The sequence below is a fragment of the Microcaecilia unicolor genome, chromosome 3, assembly GCF_901765095.1.
Source record: "Microcaecilia unicolor chromosome 3, aMicUni1.1, whole genome shotgun sequence".
NCBI lineage: Eukaryota > Metazoa > Chordata > Amphibia > Gymnophiona > Siphonopidae > Microcaecilia > Microcaecilia unicolor.
Window position 1 is genome coordinate 279,114,590 of NC_044033.1, and position 17,496 is coordinate 279,132,085.

Genomic DNA, 17,496 nt, shown 5'->3' on the forward strand with positions numbered 1-17,496 from the left:
GAACCCTTAGGAAAACAATCAGGCGTCTGGTGGCACATTCAGGTGTTTCAGTGTGCCAGCAGAATGGATAATTAGAACTTAAACGTGCTAGGGAGGGGGATCCGTGTCATAAATGTCTAAAAAGATCAATCACGATATGTCGCCGACTGAATTTCACATATTCAGCGAAGCTATTTGTGGATTTCCTTCCTCTCCTGTAACCAGACAAATACTCCGGTTTTTTTTTCCCCCTCCCAAGGGACAAGATTGATTTTGCATTCTTTGCAGAAAGAGATGTGTTATCTCCTTTTCAATTCATCGTAAAAACTGTTCTTGGATGTGGGAACTGGGAACACAAACATACGCACGGATGAACAGTCCTCTCACTGGGTTAACCGTGGTTTTTATTTTGGCAAGTATTGCAGCCAAGTGTGTCTGCCAGGTTTTCAGACCAGCCTCCTGCTCCACTTTCCTGCTCGGGGGCCCTGCCCAGAACCCACTCATTCTAGCTGTGACTGGAGCACAGAAGTTGCAGCCCTGCCTTAGTCAGTCCGAAATGAGCCACAGGCAGCCTTTCCAAACTGCTGCTCTCTGCCTCTGCTGGTCGGATGCCTGCGACCTGCTCTCTTCTTTCTGAATACTGTGATCCTCTCTGCTCCGTGCCCCACTGCCTTCAGGACCACTAGCAGTCGCAGTGGTTTTATTTGCATTCATATCCAAAAACAAGGGAACAAAGAACCAAAAAGAAAACAAATTTAAAGACAGCAAGAGTTTGCTGAGAGCAGTCTCAGGGAGCTGACAGTCGGAGTCAGGTGGTCGTGCTGCTTGGACTGTTAAATCTGAGAGAGGAAAAGAGGCAGCTTCTGAGACATCTGCTACCTTCCTGCTCTCAGTTGCAGAGAGAAACGCTTATTTAGGGGGGGAGAGGGGTTGATTTCACCGAACAAGCAGCTCAGATTCTTTTCTCCTGGATAAGACACTTGCGGAAGAGAGGATTGTAGAAGCCACTTCGCAATAAAGCACTGAATTTCATCTGCAAACAAGCACAGTACAGAGAAGAAATTTGCTGAGAGGGACACAGGCTGCATTCTCCAACGTCAGAAGGGTAAGTCCACCCAGACCTAGCTAGCTGCTTATCCTTGCCCTACCGCTAGAGCTCTTTTGCTGAGAAGTCTTCTTGAGTGTTTAAGCCCTTAGGGGCCATGTAAAAAGTGTGCTGACATCAACCATTAAATCTGCCTCTAGACGCTTTTTGTTGTGTGTATTGCCGATGTAAACGAGGTGCCGATGAGGTTGCAGATATTAATAGAAGTGTGCAGGTGGAAGAACATTGCACAAACTATTAACTACACCTCACGGTGGAGAACGTCACTTTCTTGCATTAATGCATCAGCAAAGTTGTTGCAAGCTAATTTAGATAGATTAGTCCGGCTCAAGATACTAACTGGCTCCTGATGTAACATAGTAGATGACGGCAGAAAAAGACCTGCATGGTCCATCCAGTCTGCCCAACAAGATAAACTAACATGTGCCATTTTTTGTGTATACCTTACCTTCATTTGTACCTGTCTTTTTCAGTGCACAGACCGTATAAGTCTGCTGCCCAGCACTATCCCCGCCCCCCACCACCGGCTCTGGCACAGACGTATAAGTCTGCCCAGCACTATCCACACCTCCCAACCACCAGCCCTGCCTCCCAGCACCGGCTAAACTTCTGGGGAATCCCTTCCTTCTGAGCAGGATTCCTTTATGTAAAGGAACCTATGCAAAAAACTTAAATTAGAACCATGCACACAGCTTGGGAGATAATTCTATAACTGGGTGCCTTGAATTACATACCACAATGAGGGGCACTGGGAGCCAATTCTATATATAGTAACATAGTAGATGACGGCAGAAAAAGACCTGCACGGTCCATCCAGTCTGCCCAAGAAGATAACTCATATGTGCTACTTTTTGTGTATACCTTACCATGATTTGTATCTGTCTTTTTCAGGGCACAGACCGTAGAAGTCTGCCCAGCACTAGCCCCGCCTCCCAACCACCAGCCCCGCCTCCCACCACCGGCTCTGCCATCCAATCGCGGCTAAGCTCCTTAGGATCCATTCCTTCTGAACAGGATGCCTTTATGTTTATCCCAGTTAGGGATGACAGTTAGGTGTGCCTAATAGAATATTAGCGCAAACCTGCTTTGAAGCACCAAGAGGTAGGCACGGTCATGTGTGCCAGGTAAGCTGCATGCTTCAGTTTGCCAGGCAACATGTGCAGCTTATAGTAATCTATAAGTTGTACGCATTACTGGGAGACTTGCCCATGACCCACCCGTGCTCTGCCCGCTTGCACTTATGTGCTATAGCACTTAGGTGCTAGCTTAGGGGTTCTTTTACTAAGCTGCGGTAAAAGGGGGTCTGCGCTACCATCAGTGCATGTTTTTGACATACGCGCAGTGGGTAGAAGGCTGTCCATTTTGGGGAAAAAGAAATGGCCATGTGGTAAGTGAGCCACTTACCGTACGGCCATTTCAGTGAGGAGCCCTTACCACCACTCATTGAGATTGTGGTAAGGACTCCTGTGCTAACCCAGCAGTAAGCGGGCAGCGCACAGTGCTGCCCAAATACTGCCGGTTAAGTTCCGGCACTGCAAAAATAGGACATATTTTTGTAGCGCCAGAAATGGCACACGCTAGGGGTGGGAACTACTGCCGGGCTCCTGTAGTAGCCTGGTGGGAATTCCGGATTGGCGCACAGTAAGCCTGCAGAGGGCTTACCGCTGCCTAGTAAAAGGGCCCCTTGGAGAAGAGACAGCTGAGGGGTGATATGTTAGAAGTCTATAAAATACTGAGTGGAGTGGAACGGGTAGACATGAATCGCTTGTTTATTCTTTCCAAAAACATTAGGAGACACATAATGAAGATACTAAGTAGTACAGTTCAGGGTCAGCAGAGCACCTTTTTGTTTGGTGGGCCAAGCTCCGCCCCCAACCCCACCCATGCTCCGTCCCCTGCTCCAGTATCTCCCCTTACCTACCATCCCATAGTCTTACCCCTCCCATGGCATCCAGCATCCTTCCCTACTTTTGAATCCCCCACCATGGTGCTCAGCTTTTCACTCCCGTCCTCCCTATAGTCTCCAGCACTTCTCTCCATCTCCCTGCCCCCCATGACATGTTTAGTGCCTTACTCTCATTGGCACAGCACCAAAAACATAGAGCTCTGTGCATTCTCTAGGCCTACCTGCTCCCTCCTCCAGGCCTGCCTGCTCCCTCCTCCTCTAAATTTCCTATTTCATGCTCGAGGCCCCGCGCCTGCCAGCCTCAGCGCTTTTGGTGCTGGGCTGGCTGGAGTATCACTGCCCTGGAGGAGTGAGGTAAGGTACTAAACTCACTGCATGGGCGAGGAAGATGGAGAGAAGTTGGAGCAATGCTCCCTCTCACTTAGCCATCTCTCTCCTCTTCAATCTGTTCAAAATTCTGCCGCACGACTAATATTCCGCCAGTGTTGTTATGGTCATATTAGCCCTCTCCTCAAGTCACTTCACTGGCTTCCTATCCATTTCCGCATACAGTTCAAACTCCTCTTATTGACCTATAAGTACATTCACTCTGCAGCTCCTCAGTACCTCTTCACTCTCATCTCTCCCTACATTCCTCCCCGGGAACTCCATTCACTGGGTAAATCGCTCTTATCTGCACCCTTCTCCTCCACTGCTGACTCCAGACTCCGTTCCTTTTATCTTGCTAAACCATATACCTGGAATAGACTTCCTGAGCCGGTATGTCAAGCTCCATCTCTGGCCATCTTCAAATCTAAGCTAAAAGCCTACCTTTTTGATGCTGCTTTTAACTCCTAACCCTTATTCACTTGTTCAGAACCCTTATTTTATCATCCTCACTTTAATATTCCCTTATCTCATGTTTGTCCTGTTTGTCTGTCCTAATTAGATTGTAAGCTCTGTCGAGCAGGGACTGTCTCTTCATGTTCAGGTGTACAGCGCTGCATACGTCTAGTAGCACTTTAGAAATGATAAATAGTAGTAGTAAAGACTGAGATGAGCAAAAATTTTCTGTTACATTACATTGTGAGCACTTCTTACAGGTAACACACATACATGTACGTAAACACTCACAGGGAGGTTGGGAACGAATTCCATGAGCCATGCGCTGCATGCTTTCCCTCCTTGTTTGCCTGTAGTTTAACTATGTTTATAGCTACTCTGAATTTTACTCAGTGGGTGTACAGTACAGCTTAGAGGGAACACTGCTTCCTTTTGTACAAACACCACTTCTAACAAAAAAATAAAATAATAATAATAATAAAAGGACAGTAAAGGCACTTTTGAACACAGCAGGGAAGGACCCCTTTACTGTCTACCAGATGCCTCCCCATTACTTCTGTTACTGATGGTATTATGCACACTGTAATACACTTCAAGGAATTATGTACCAAAAAATCAAAATAATGCATGGCAAACAATGCAGCATATTAAACAGAAAAGTATTTGCTGTAGTCTGGAAATATACACAGGTACGTTAATACTTGGCTCTCTGTCAGCCCTAACTCACAGGTCCAGCATCTTTCCGTTGGCCTTGTGAATAGTGATGCTCAGCAGCACTATAACAGAAATCCTGAGGTTACTGCCAAACAGAAAATAATTTACCTATCAATGTTTTTGAATAGTTTGCCAAATGGCCACCAGGCTTCAGTTCAGCTAACCTTTAGTAAGCGGTTGAGTTATCAAAGATTAGGTACAGATAATATTGATAATATGTGTTACATGTATTAGCTGAGACATGGGGAGGCCACTGCTACTCCTTGATATCTTGGTCAAGTCACTTAACCCTTCATTGAGTCAGGTACAAAACATTTCCCCCCAGTTTATTAAGCCACACGGCAATGCTGACAGCCCATTTAAAGTGAATGGGCTGTGTCAGCATTAGTGCATGGCAGCCACTAGCGCGGCTTTATAAACAGGGGGGTTAAATTGTAAGCCCTCCAGGGACAGGAAAATACCTACACTACCTGAATGTAACGTGCCTTGACCTATTATTGAGAAAGCTGTGATCTAAATTCAAATCCAAAATCCAATATCAGGCATACTGTGAAGTAATACAAAACACTACAGATGTCACTCAGGACCTAAAGAGCAAGTCTACCATACCATAGTAGCAGCATCATTTCCAGAAGTCACATAACAAGCACCTACTTAGGAAAACTCATCACCACAAACACTGTACAGTTAATGACAGCAGAAAGCCATGTTTGTTTCATATACACAGAACACAGACAGACTCTCACGCAGTATAACTAACCACAAATTAAAAATAAAACTATGTGGACAAATATTAAACTGACCCCCCCCCCCCCCCCCCCAAGAAGCCACAGTGCAACTCCAGAGAAAGAGAAAAAGTGAATCATGTGCCCTTGTACTGTGCAAATGTAAAGACAGCATATGCAAATTTCAAAAACTGACATACTTCAATCACTATACTATAGGTTAACAAATACAAATAAAACAAAACTTGGAAAATATGATGATACCATTTTATTGGACTAAATACATTTTCAATTAGCTTTCAGAGGCCAAAACCTCTTTCCTCAGGTCAGGACAGTATACTGCTGTTAAGGTATTCTGTTCTGACATGAGAAAGGAGGGTTTGTTTTCCAAGCATTAGTCAAAAATGTATTAAAATTAGTCCAATGAAGATATCATCTTATTTCCATTTTCTATATTTATTATCTTTATTAACACAATTACCACACTACTTTATCCTAAACTAAATATAAAATTCACTTTTTCTATCTTTGTTGTCTGGCAATTTAGTTTTTCTAATTGTGTTGGTCTCCATCTCTTGTTTGTGCTTTCCTCATTGTCTTCTAAACTCTCTTGGCAAGATTTCCTGTCTGTAATTTTTCTTTCCTTCTCCTTTTCCTTTCAGCTTTCTTCAGTTTATTTTTCTGCCTCTGGCCCAATTTAATTTAGTTCTTTCCTAGTATACAGTCTTCAGTTTCCTTTTTTTTTTTATAGCTTGCCATTTCTTTCCCTAACTCTGGCTATTTCACTTCCTCTTATATCCCAGTCTCTTACTAATTCTATCATCTTTCTCCCCCCCCCCCCCATTCAGCATTTCCCCCCTTTCTTTCTCACTTCCATCCAGTGTGTGCCCTCTCTCTCCCCCCTTTCCTTCCAGTGAATGCCCTCTATTCTCCCCCATCCAGCATCTGCCCTCTATCCCCTCTTCTGTTCAGCACTCCTTTTTTCGCTGCTCCCTTCTCCATACAGTATCTGCCCTCTTTCTCATTCTCAGCCCTTTATCTCTGTTCCTCTGTCCATTCAGCATCTTCCTTCTTTCTCTGCCCCCTTTCTCTTCCTAGTTTGATCCAGTATCTGCCCTTTTTTCTGCTTCCATCCATCTAGTGTCTGCCCTTTCTCTCCCCCTTCCATCCAGTGTCTTCCCCCTCTCTTTCTCTCCCCCCTTTTCCGTCCAGCATCCACCCCACCTCTCTCTCTCTCTCTCTCTCTCTCTCTCTCTTTCCCTTCCACCCAGCATCTGTCCTTTTCTGCCCCCCTCTCTCTCCTGATTTCCATCCAGCGTCTTCTCTCTTTCTCTCCCCCTTCATCTAGCATCTGACCCTTCTCTCTCCCCACTTCCATCCAGAGTCTGTCCCCCCACTCTCTCCCCTTTTCCATCCAGCATATGTCCCCTCTTTCCATCCAGTATCTGACCCCTCTCTGTGATTTCTAGCATCTGACCCCTCTGTTTCTCTCCCCATTTCCATCCAGCATCAGCCCCTTATCTCCCTCCTCCATCCAGTGTCTGTCCCTTTCTGTCCCATGCAGCATCTGACCCTTCTCTTTCCCCTCTTCCATCCAGTGTCTGTCTTCTCTCTCCCCCCATGCCATCCAACATCTGCTTCCTCGCCCCCCCCCCCTACATTTAGTGTCTGCCATCTCTCTTCCCCTTCCATCAGCATCTGTCACCTCTCTCCCCCCTTCCATTTGGCATCTGCTTCCTCTCTCCCTCCTCATCCAGCATCTGCCCATCTTCCCCCTCTCCCTCTACATCCAGCACCTGCCACTTCTCTCCCCTCTCTCCCCTTCATCCACCATCTGTCCCCTTTCTCCATCCCCCCATCAGCCAGCATCTACCCCCTCCCACCTGACACCGCCACTGCCACTGGTGCACCAGGCTTTCCTACTCCCACCGAAAATCCCACTGCCATGACCATCACTGCTGCTGCTGTTTCAGCAGTGGCAGCAAAAACAAAGAAAGAGATCACAGGGCCACACTGCTGCTGGGAAATGATGTCAGAGTGGGCAGGACCAGCACTTGTGAGCAGGTACTGTGTGGCTCCGCAGCCGCGGAGTTTTGGGTGGAAGTGGGGAAAGCCTTGTACTCCTCCTGCTCCTCCTGTTCCAACACCTATGGTAAATTTAAAACAAACCGGAGAAAATATTTCTTCACTCAACATGCAGAGTGGGTGGAGCCAAGGCAAAGTGGGGCGGGGTTGGGGCGTGTACTAAAATCTCCCTCTCAAAAATTGGGACCCGTTGGCTGCTCTGCTACATACCTGAGTTAGTGGGGGTCCCCAATTCCCACCAGTAGAAGTGCTCCACCATCTGCGGCTGCATGTTCCAAGGGCAGCAACTACTGCCATGCCATGTGGCACCGCACCAGGCCTCCCCACAACCAGTGCATGTTCAGTTTCCATGGAGGGAGGAGGGGGTGGTCTAGGGTTGCCAACTTCTTAAGAGAGAGAAACCTGACACCTGCTTCACCTATGCTCCTCCCTTGCTCCACCCAAGTCCCTTGCTACACCTACTGTTTCACACTTTCTCCACCCCACTCCGCTTCAACTAACTGTCCACCACACTAAGGTTACCATCTCAAAAGATGAAAACTGCCACATTCTCACACCCTTTCCAGTATTGTCCTTCCTTGTGTCCCTCTCGCATTCTCACACCCTTTTCCAGCATTGCCTGTTCCCTAGATTCCTCCTGCCTAGTATCTCTGCTCAGTGTCCCTGTCCGTCCCCTGAGTCCCTTTTCCCTTCCTCCCACACCCTCCCAGCCCCCAGCCTGTGGTCAAGCTAGCGTTTTCTCCCTTTCTCTCCTCTGACACGCCTGCCCCAGTCTCCCCTCCTTCCCTCTCTGTTCCCATTGGGTCCATCAGTTCTCCCCCCCCCCCCCCCCCCCCCACACACATTCAGTCTTTCTCTCTTTTCCCTTCATTGCACATGCAATCTTAATGTATCAATTAATTAATATTCATAATTCAATAGGAAAAGGAAGAGAGCACACAAAACACAGTTCATGCAGCTGCCAGGTCCCTTCCCCTTTCCTTCCCCCTCCCCCAGTTCTATACTATTGTGCACTGCCTCTAGAGCCCCCAGAACCCACTGCAGCCATGCTCCCTCCTGAAGCATTACACATTTATTTGGAAATAGCACTTAAAAAAAAACAAAAAACCTACTCCACAACTTCCCAGTCCCCTCACCCTCCATGCACAGTCCTACTTGCTTTCAGGGGCAGCAGCCAGGCAGGAGGGCAGGGCACAACTTGGGGCAGCCTGGAGTGAAGAGGTGTCAGCTCAATGATTTACTATCACATGCTGCCTCTGCTGCTGCGGCCCGCCTACGAGGAGGAAACAGGAAGTTACATCAAGAGGCGGGCAGGTCACAGCAGCCGCAGAGAGCGTAGAGGAGGAAGGGACTAGAGTGACTCTCAATAAGGAAAAAAAAACACACGCAGACGGCAGGGAGGGAGCAGAAGGAGAAGGAGGGAGGGACACAGCCAGCACAATTGTCTATTGGACGGACGTTGGAGTGGGCAGGGCAGGGCAGTGCACACTGGCTGGCAGCTGTCCTTTGCCAACTGCGGAAACTGAAGAAAAAAAATCAGTTTTTCAATTGGTGGTTTGAAGGGTCTGCCGGCAACCAGCCTGACTTTTCAAAAAATGGTTAGGCTGGCTTTATACTGGCCAGTTGGCAACCCTAGGCAGGCCTCTTCCACACATGCTCAGTTTCACAGAAGCCAAGCATGCGCTGTGGAGGCCACCCAGAGAACATGCAGGTCATGGGTGGAGTAGCACTTCTGCTGGCAGGGCTGGGGTAACCCACCAGCCAGGGGCCTGAACCTAAATTGGTGGGCCCTGGACCCCCCAAGGCTACATCCGTGGTTCTGTGCAAGGATTTGCGCATGATTAGCTCATGCGGAAGACTTGTTTTTGCATTGTGTGTCAAAGCTGAGTGTAGAGCCTAGTGCTCGTTACTTGCAATAGCAGCACATTTCAGTACATTGGTATTTAAGAGTTTGGACTGTAAATAAATAAATAAAAAGGCAACAGTGGAACACCAGAGAACTTGAAATATTCTTGCCTTGTTCTTTCCAGGGTACTAACCCAGACTTTTTAAAAGCAATATATCTAGATAATCCTCAGAGTCAATTTAAAGCACCACAGTGACAAGAAAAGAACAGCCACACAACCATGTGATTCTAGGGACAGGACAGGAACAGACATAGTATAAATATTGAGTTTCAGGCCAGCAGGAGGTCTGTTAAATAAACACCCAGGATTGCTTTTTTTTTTTTTAATTAAAAATCTTGTTAATAGACAAACGAAGCAGTATACAGATGATAGCTACAACAACAGACTCAAGACCAAGGAACAGTACATACTCTTTGAATTAGAAATGTTTGATATAGTGTGTGGCAGAGCTAGAGTTTAATAAAATGCACTTACATCTAACATGACAAATACCCATTAAGGCTATATTGACCAAAACCCCTGAAGTCAAGGTTATTCCCTGGCTAATCTTACAGACAAAACGAGAAAATATTTCTGCAAGAATTAAACTTCAGAATTTCCCTCAGGATGCTGTGTGAATACTTGTAGTTACTTGTAGAGGCTGACTGAAACTGCAGCTGAAGCTTATCACCTGCTTTTGGCCAAAGCCAAAACTGAAAACTAAAGTTAGGTTGTATGAATATGAATCAATGAAGCCCATTATCAGAGTTTGCCACTAGAGCTCATGGCAGCCATTTTGAGAGCACAGCCAGCAAGGGCAAGAATGACTGGGTATCACTCCTGCCCTCATTATATACCTAGACTACCAGAGATTGTAAGGTAGGTGAGGGAGGGAGGGAGGAGGCAATGCTTGTTGGGAGAGGGAGGGAGACAAACAGGACAAAGCAGAAATTTTTGGCTTTCACTAAAAACACACGTCAATTTCGGCCAAAACTGAAACCACTACTACTACTACTTAACATTTCTAGAGCGCTACTAGGGTTACGCAGCGCTGTACAATTTAACAAAGAGAGACAGTCCCTGCTCAAAGAGCTTACAATCTAATAGACAAGTGAACGGTCGGTCCGATAGGGGCAGAAACCAGGCAGAAAAAGGATTTTGACCCAGTTTGGCACCATAACCCCTACTTACTTGTATGTATAATGAGTACTATTAGTTATATGTATCTCTGCTGAGCTTAAGCACCTGCACTTATGCCAGGTCTATGGCTGGTGTAACTGCGGGCACCTGAACGTTAGGTATGCCGATGCCAGGTTACACTAGCAATCTATAATGGACTCTGGGCATCAAGGTTCTATTATAGAATAGGCTTTTACTGCGCATCCTTGGGGTATCTAAATGGAGGTGCTCAGTTGTAGTGGCGTCCAGATGCGATGCAGTGAGACCCTATAATATAACAACATCTGGGTGCACAGATTCTGTTACAGAATACTAGCATAGACTGATCTTGGCGCACCTAACATTTAGGCGCCTAGCCTTATACCATTCATACAGCTGATGTAACTGTGGGCGCATAAAGGTATACATATTCTGTAAATTGTGTATGTTAAATGGCCGCCCCCACCCACTCCATGTGAACACTCCCTTGCATTTATGAGCTATATCACTTACACATGCTCTTACAGAATAGCACTCAATGGCTTTCCTGAATAAGTGGTATGTAACCGTAACCACCCTGTTATAGAATTATGCAAACAGTGTCTTCTGAAGCCTTCCTTTTCCAGCTTATTATAGAAGTTAGTATTGTGCAGAGTTGAGATGGATAGCGATACTTTCTAAGCAATTTTCCATCTATTGGGACAGACACCTCTATAATCAATGCTGTTCTGGTGTTTTCCTCTTTTACCACTAATATCTGGTTTTCTGGCATCCAGCTTTTTATCAGTCAGAATGGGGATGATATCCTAGGTGATCATAGCCTCTTCGTTTTCCACAGTTCTTTTAGGGTCATGATGCTTTTCCAGTACACTGAGTTGTAATGCTTACAGAGTTTCTGCCATATTTAATCTGTCATGTTGCATCAGCTTTCCGGGATTCTTTGCAGCTTGGGATAGCTTTTACAGGGCTCACCTGAAAATAATCTACAGAAGCATAAATGAAAATTCGGTCTCAGAAGATTTACAATTCGTCTACCGTCAGTCACCTGCTGAGTGACAGTGTAAGAGTTCATATCTGGATGGCTGACTTCTAGAAGGAGGGGCAAAGCATTCATGTACCTCTGAAGTGAAGGAGTAACTTAGTGGTTAGTGCAGCAGACTTTGATCCTGGGGAACTGGATTCAGTTCCCACTGTAGCTCCTTGTGACTCTGGGCAAATCACTTAACCTTCAATTGCCCCAGGTAGAAATAAGTACCTGTATATACTGTGTAAACCTCTTTGAATGTAGTTGCAAAAACCACAGAAAGGCAGTAAATCAAGTTTCACTCCCTTTCCCTTTCTGTTCCTCATCAGTTGAAGAAAATGCCAAAAGCCCTTCAGAATTTGCTAACTGGGACAGAACGTAAAATATGACGTCAATTATTACACATAAGGAACTGCTTTAAATGCTGCATAATTTAAAACACTTAGGGCCAGATTCAGCAAATTGCACTCAGATTTAGGTGTTGGGAAAAATCCACGCTAACCCAGGGATTCTATATAGCGAGATCTAAGTTGTGCATTCAAATCCAGTTGTATTCTGGATTTGTGCACAAAGCTTAATTAGTTAGCAAGCCAATCAGTGCTGCTACTTGCCACTTAAGCAATTATTGACACTAATTGGCATTAATTAGAATTTACACGCAGAAATGTCTAAGTGTGTTCTATAATGTGGTGTGCGTAAATTCTAAGTCGCATAGTTGAAAAGGAGATGTGGTCATGGGTGTGGAATGGGCAGGGCACGGGCTTTTCTAAAACCTATGCACATTGTTATAGGATACACCTGGTCTATGCGTAATTTAGGCTTTGGCATTTACACCAAATTTACTTGGTGTAAGTGCCCACGATTAAATTTAGTCGCATACATGGGCGCTTGGCATATTCTATAAACTGCGTGGAAATTTAGACTTATTCTATAAGGTACGCCTAAATTTAGACATACTTTATAGAATACACCGAGGCGTATTTCGTTTTGGTGCTGATTTTTTAGGCGTGATATATAGAATCTAGTCCTAAGCACTATTCTATAAAGGATGCTCCAGTCTGAGTGACTTTTATAGAATAGTGCTTAGTGCAGATTCCCATTTCCAGAGAATTTTTGCCTGGCGTGCAAGTTGGGTGCACCACCCTGGTATTCTATAACACTGTGCCTATATTTTGGGAATACTCCTAATCTGTCCATGCCCCTCTCGTGACCATGCCCCCATTGGGGTTGCACGCGAGATAATTTAGGAGCACAGTGTTATAGAATAGCATGCATGCAGATGTGGGCACAAATCCAAATTAGTGCCAGTTAACATCAATAATTGATTGTTGACACCTTGTTAGCTAAATAATTTCTGCGCGCATCTGCCCTTTGTGCCCAAATTGGCACCCGACTTTAGCGACATATATAGAATCCAGGGCTTAAAGTCGTATTATTCAATAATCAAAATCATATTATTCTGTCCTCTACTGGTCCAATTTCTTATTTCTCTTTTCCTTCTCTGGGTTTATTCACTTTTACTGTCAGGTCATCATTCCCCTCCTCTCACCAAATGCAGGGGCGGCCCCGAGGGGGTGTTACACAGTTTAGTTATCTCTTTGCTATACTGTGATCTTTTTTCCTTCCATCAACAGCTCTTCACTTCTCTTTATCTCTCCCCATATCTATTTATTTATTTATTTATTACATTTGTATCCCACATTTTCCCGCATAGCAGTAGGCTCAATGTGGCTTACATAACCTGTCTTCTTTCATCTTTCATCCTACTCTTCCCTGCTGTATTTGTTGTTCCTTACTTTGCCCCATCTCAGTCTCCATTTCCTCCTTCTGCATCTTCCCCCCTCCCCCCCCCCCCCCCAAAAAAAAAATCAGGTTTTCCATCTCCTGTATCTCAGAAGAACTTTCTCTGGAGACAAAGGAAATGATTAAAATGTTTTTGAATTGTATTATGTAGCCTTTTTTGTGGCCTTTTACCTTCCTGATCCTGAACCCCAGCCTGAAGCAGGTCTAGGGCAGGAGACATCCAAGGAGCCTCTGCAGGAGCTGAAGACAGCTGTGATGAACATCAGCTGTTGCTGGCAGCTCCCTCTACACTGCAGCAAAGTGAGAGATCCAGGGTGTGAGCCAATGTCAACTGCAGGTTCAGCAGAACAGAAAGAAGGAGCTACTGGAAACTGTAGAAATAACACAGCAGCAAAAGCCCTTATCAGAAAGCAGTGCTCATCCCAGTGGCGTACCTAGGGTAGTTGACACCCGGGGCCGGTCATTTTTTAACACCCCCCCCCCCCCAAATCCAGTCCTAGGCATGCCGAGAATACAAAACACTCAGGACCTATAGAGCAATTCTACCATACCATAAGCAGTCATTTCTACGAGTCACACAAGGAAAAGGAAAGCATCTTAAACACTACAGTGAGCACTAGAACATCAATTCACCTATTGTAAAACGAAACCAGACAGAATAGTACAGATCGTAGATCTTGCACAGTCAATGCCAACTGAAAGCCATGTCTTTTTCACAAACACAGATACACCCTAATCCACTATAGAATAAGTAATCATAAACTTTCTATTTAGACAAAAATTAAACTGAACCCCCAATGCCAGACTCTGCATACAATGCAACACCACAGAAACAGAAACTGTCCCCTAGTACTGTGCAAAATATAAAGACAGCAGATGTAAATTTGAAAAAAACTAACACCACTTTACAAATTAACAAATAGAAATAAAACAAATATAGAAAGTAAAATAATACCATTTTATTGGACTAATACATTTAGCTTTCAGAGGCCAAAACCTCCGTCCTCGGGTCAGTACAGTATAGTGCTGTTACAGTATCCTATCCTGACCTGAGGAAGGGGGTTTTGTTCTCCGAAAGTTAGTCAAAATGTATTAAAATTAGTCCAATAAAAAGATTACCTTATTTACATGTTCTATTATAAACATTTAACACATCTACAATACTTTATCCTAAAGCAAAAAAAATAAAATAATATATTTTATTTACAGTTTGTTGTCTCTGGTTTCTGCTTTCCTCATCTTCTTTTCACCGTCTTCCTTCCATCCAGCATCTGTCTTCACTCTCTCTCTCTCTCTCTCTCTGCCATCCAGTGTCTGCCCTCTCTGCCGTCCCTTCCATCCACTGCCTGCCCTTTCTCTCTGCCCCTTCAATCCACCATTTGCCCTCCCTCTCTCATCCATCCAGGGTCTGCCCTCCCTCTCGCTCCCCCTTCCATCTAGGATCTGTCCCCTCTCTCTCTCTGCCCCTTTTTTCAGCCCCCAGTTCCAGACCCCTTCTCCCCTCTGAACACCCCCACCCCAGTCCCCTTCTCCCCTCCCCTTCTCCTGTCTGAGACCCCCACCACAGTCCCCTTCTCCCCTCCCCTGTCTGAGACCCCCACCCCAGTCCCTTCTCTCCTCTGAACAACCCCACCCCAGTCCCCTTCTCCCCTCCCCTGTCTGAGATCCCCACCCCAGTCCCCTTCTCCCCTCCCCTTTTCCCCTCTGAACACCCCCACCCCAGACCCCTTCTCCCCTCTGAGATCCCCACCCCAGTCCCCTTCTCCCCTCCCCCTCCCCTGTCTGAGATCCCCACCCCAGTCCCCTTCTCCCCTCTGAACACCCCCACCCCAGTCCCCTTCTCCCCTCCCCCGTCTGAGACCCCCACCCCAGTCCCCTTCTCCCCTCCCCTTTTCCCCTCTGAACACCCCCACCCCAGTCCCCTTCTCCCCTCCCCTTCTCCCCTCTGAGATCCCCACCCCAGTCCCCTTCTCCCCTCCCCTGTCTGAGACCCCCACCCCAGTCCCCTTCTCCCCTCTGAACACCCCCACCCGAGTCCCTTTCGCCCCTCTCCTTCCCCACCTCAGTCCCGTTAAAACCGGTGAAGCAGCGTCGCAGGCAGCGCCTCGTGCCCTGCTTGTAAAAAAAAAAATCAAATCTCCTTCCTTCTCCTCGTCTTGACGTCGACTCGGGCCTTCCAATCAAATTGATTGGAAGGCCCGAGTCGACGTCAAGACGAGGAGGAGAAGGAAGGAGATTTGATTTTTTTTTTTACAAGCAGGGCACGAGGCGCTGCCTGCGACTCTGCGTCGCCGTTTTTTTTAATGTGCTGCGCCGCGGGAACGGCCACGGGAGGTGGCGGGAGCGGAGCACCCCCCACCCACTGGCACCTGGGGCGGACCGCCCCCACCGCCCCCCCTTGGTACGCCACTGGCTCATCCTACCTTTAAATGTGAGGCTCCCTTGGGGTTTTTGTTGCACTCCGAGAGGAGCGGAGCACCTACAGGGACAGAAAGCTATTATAGATGTAGGAAATAATTACTGCAGTAGCTTCCCAAGGTTGTGCTACAGCAAAATGGCTCTACATGGTATGACTCTTCTAAGGCAGTCCTCAGGACACACGAAGGTAGTCGGGTTTTCAAAAGATCTGCAATGAATGTGCATGAGATAAATTTGCATGCACTGTTTGCACTGTATGCAAATCTATCTCAAGCTTATTTATTGTGGGTATCCTGAAAACCTGATTGGCTGAGTGTGTCCTGAGAACTGGGCTGAGAAATCCTGTTCTTAAAGAGTTGTGGAGGCATATTTTAAAAGTGCTTAGTTATAAAGTTCCATAGGTTACTGTGGAACTTTGTAAGTCCAAGTGTTTTGAAAATGAGCACCAATATTATAGTATTCTAGCAGGGATCGCAGTGCCTTACATAGGGGCTCTTTTACAAAGCAACGGTAGGCTCTATGTGTGGTCAATACATGCCAAAATGAGACTACCACCAGGCTAGCATGCCCTCCTGGGGGCAATTTCAGATTTGGCATGTCTATACTGCCAGGACAAATTATTTTTAATTTCCTACTACGCACGGCGTTTCGCCATTAATCGGCAGTTGGCACATGCTGACCAGTTACCACACTTGTAGAGCATGAGCCCTTACCACTTGATGAAAGGCATCTAGTGGTAAAGGGTGGCTTTAAGGGCTCAGGCCGTAAGTAGGCACTCGCTGGTTTCAGTTTTACCACAGGCCCTTTTTCCGGCCCATTGAAAAAAGCTCTTTTTCCCAGACACGGTAAAAACTGGCCTGGCGTTTGCCAAAAGCAGGCACTCACACTACTGCAGGCCACTTTTTGCCGCAGCTTCGTAAAAAGATCCCCTAACATTGACTTAAGGCACAATGTTGGGATAATTCTATAACAGGGTGTCTAAATATAAGTGCCAAAGAATTGGTGTCTGTTTGGAGCCTATTCGATAAAAGAATACTAGCGTAAAAGGTCAAAAATATGTGTATACTGTATTATAGGTTCAATCACTTGTGCTTATATTGCTTTAAAAAACATGTAAATGATAATATTGTATAATTTATGCATATAACTGTGCACCCCACCCATGCTCCTCCCAGACTCCACCCATTTGTATTTTCACCTTCAAAACATGCTATTGCATTTAAGTGCCAGTTTACAGAATAGCATGTAGCCAGATTTATACAGATTTTTGGCATCTAAATATTGGTGGAAGCAAACAAAAGAGCAGATCACTAGGTGGTATTAATAAGACTTTATTGGAGAAATAATCTCCAATAAAGTCTTATTAATACCACCTAGTGATCTGCTCTTTTGTTTGCTTCCACGTTGGATTTTGCGGATCATCTGCCTTCTTGTTTTCTTGGACCATCTAAATATTGTTGCCTTCTTTATGCTGTTACCCCCATTGGGCTAGATTCTGTATATGGTGCCTGAAAAATCCATGCGGTAAAAAAGTACACCTATGTGTATTCTTTATAGTTTGCCTACAATTTATAGAATAGGCTTAAATTTCCACGCAGTATATAGAATTATGCCAAGCACCTCACCACATGACCAAATTTGGTCACATCCATTTAGTCGCAGAATGAGTGTATCTACTATAATAAAACTCACCCTCAACATTCTGAAGACAACGTTCTGAAGTCACTCAGTCACTCACTGAAGGGTTCATGTATTCATGGTGGTGAAGCCACAACACTGACCATGTCTCTCTGTCCCACCCTCGCATGACGGACCAATCAGAAAAAACACACTCAACATTCTGAAACACAAAGGACCATCACAACACCGTT

The 17,496-nt window shown here is 45.8% G+C and overlaps 1 protein-coding gene across 2 annotated transcripts in view; it reads left to right on the forward strand.

Moving 5' to 3' along the window:
- The first annotated feature begins 465 nt into the window (after positions 1–465).
- CDC42EP3 (CDC42 effector protein 3) overlaps positions 466–17,496 on the forward strand; it is an 83,083-nt gene continuing 66,052 nt past the window's right edge. For both annotated transcript variants that reach the window (XM_030198121.1, XM_030198120.1), the window contains exon 1: positions 466–1,084. The gene's annotated coding sequence lies outside the window, so the exon portion shown is untranslated. The remainder of the gene's footprint in view (positions 1,085–17,496) is intronic.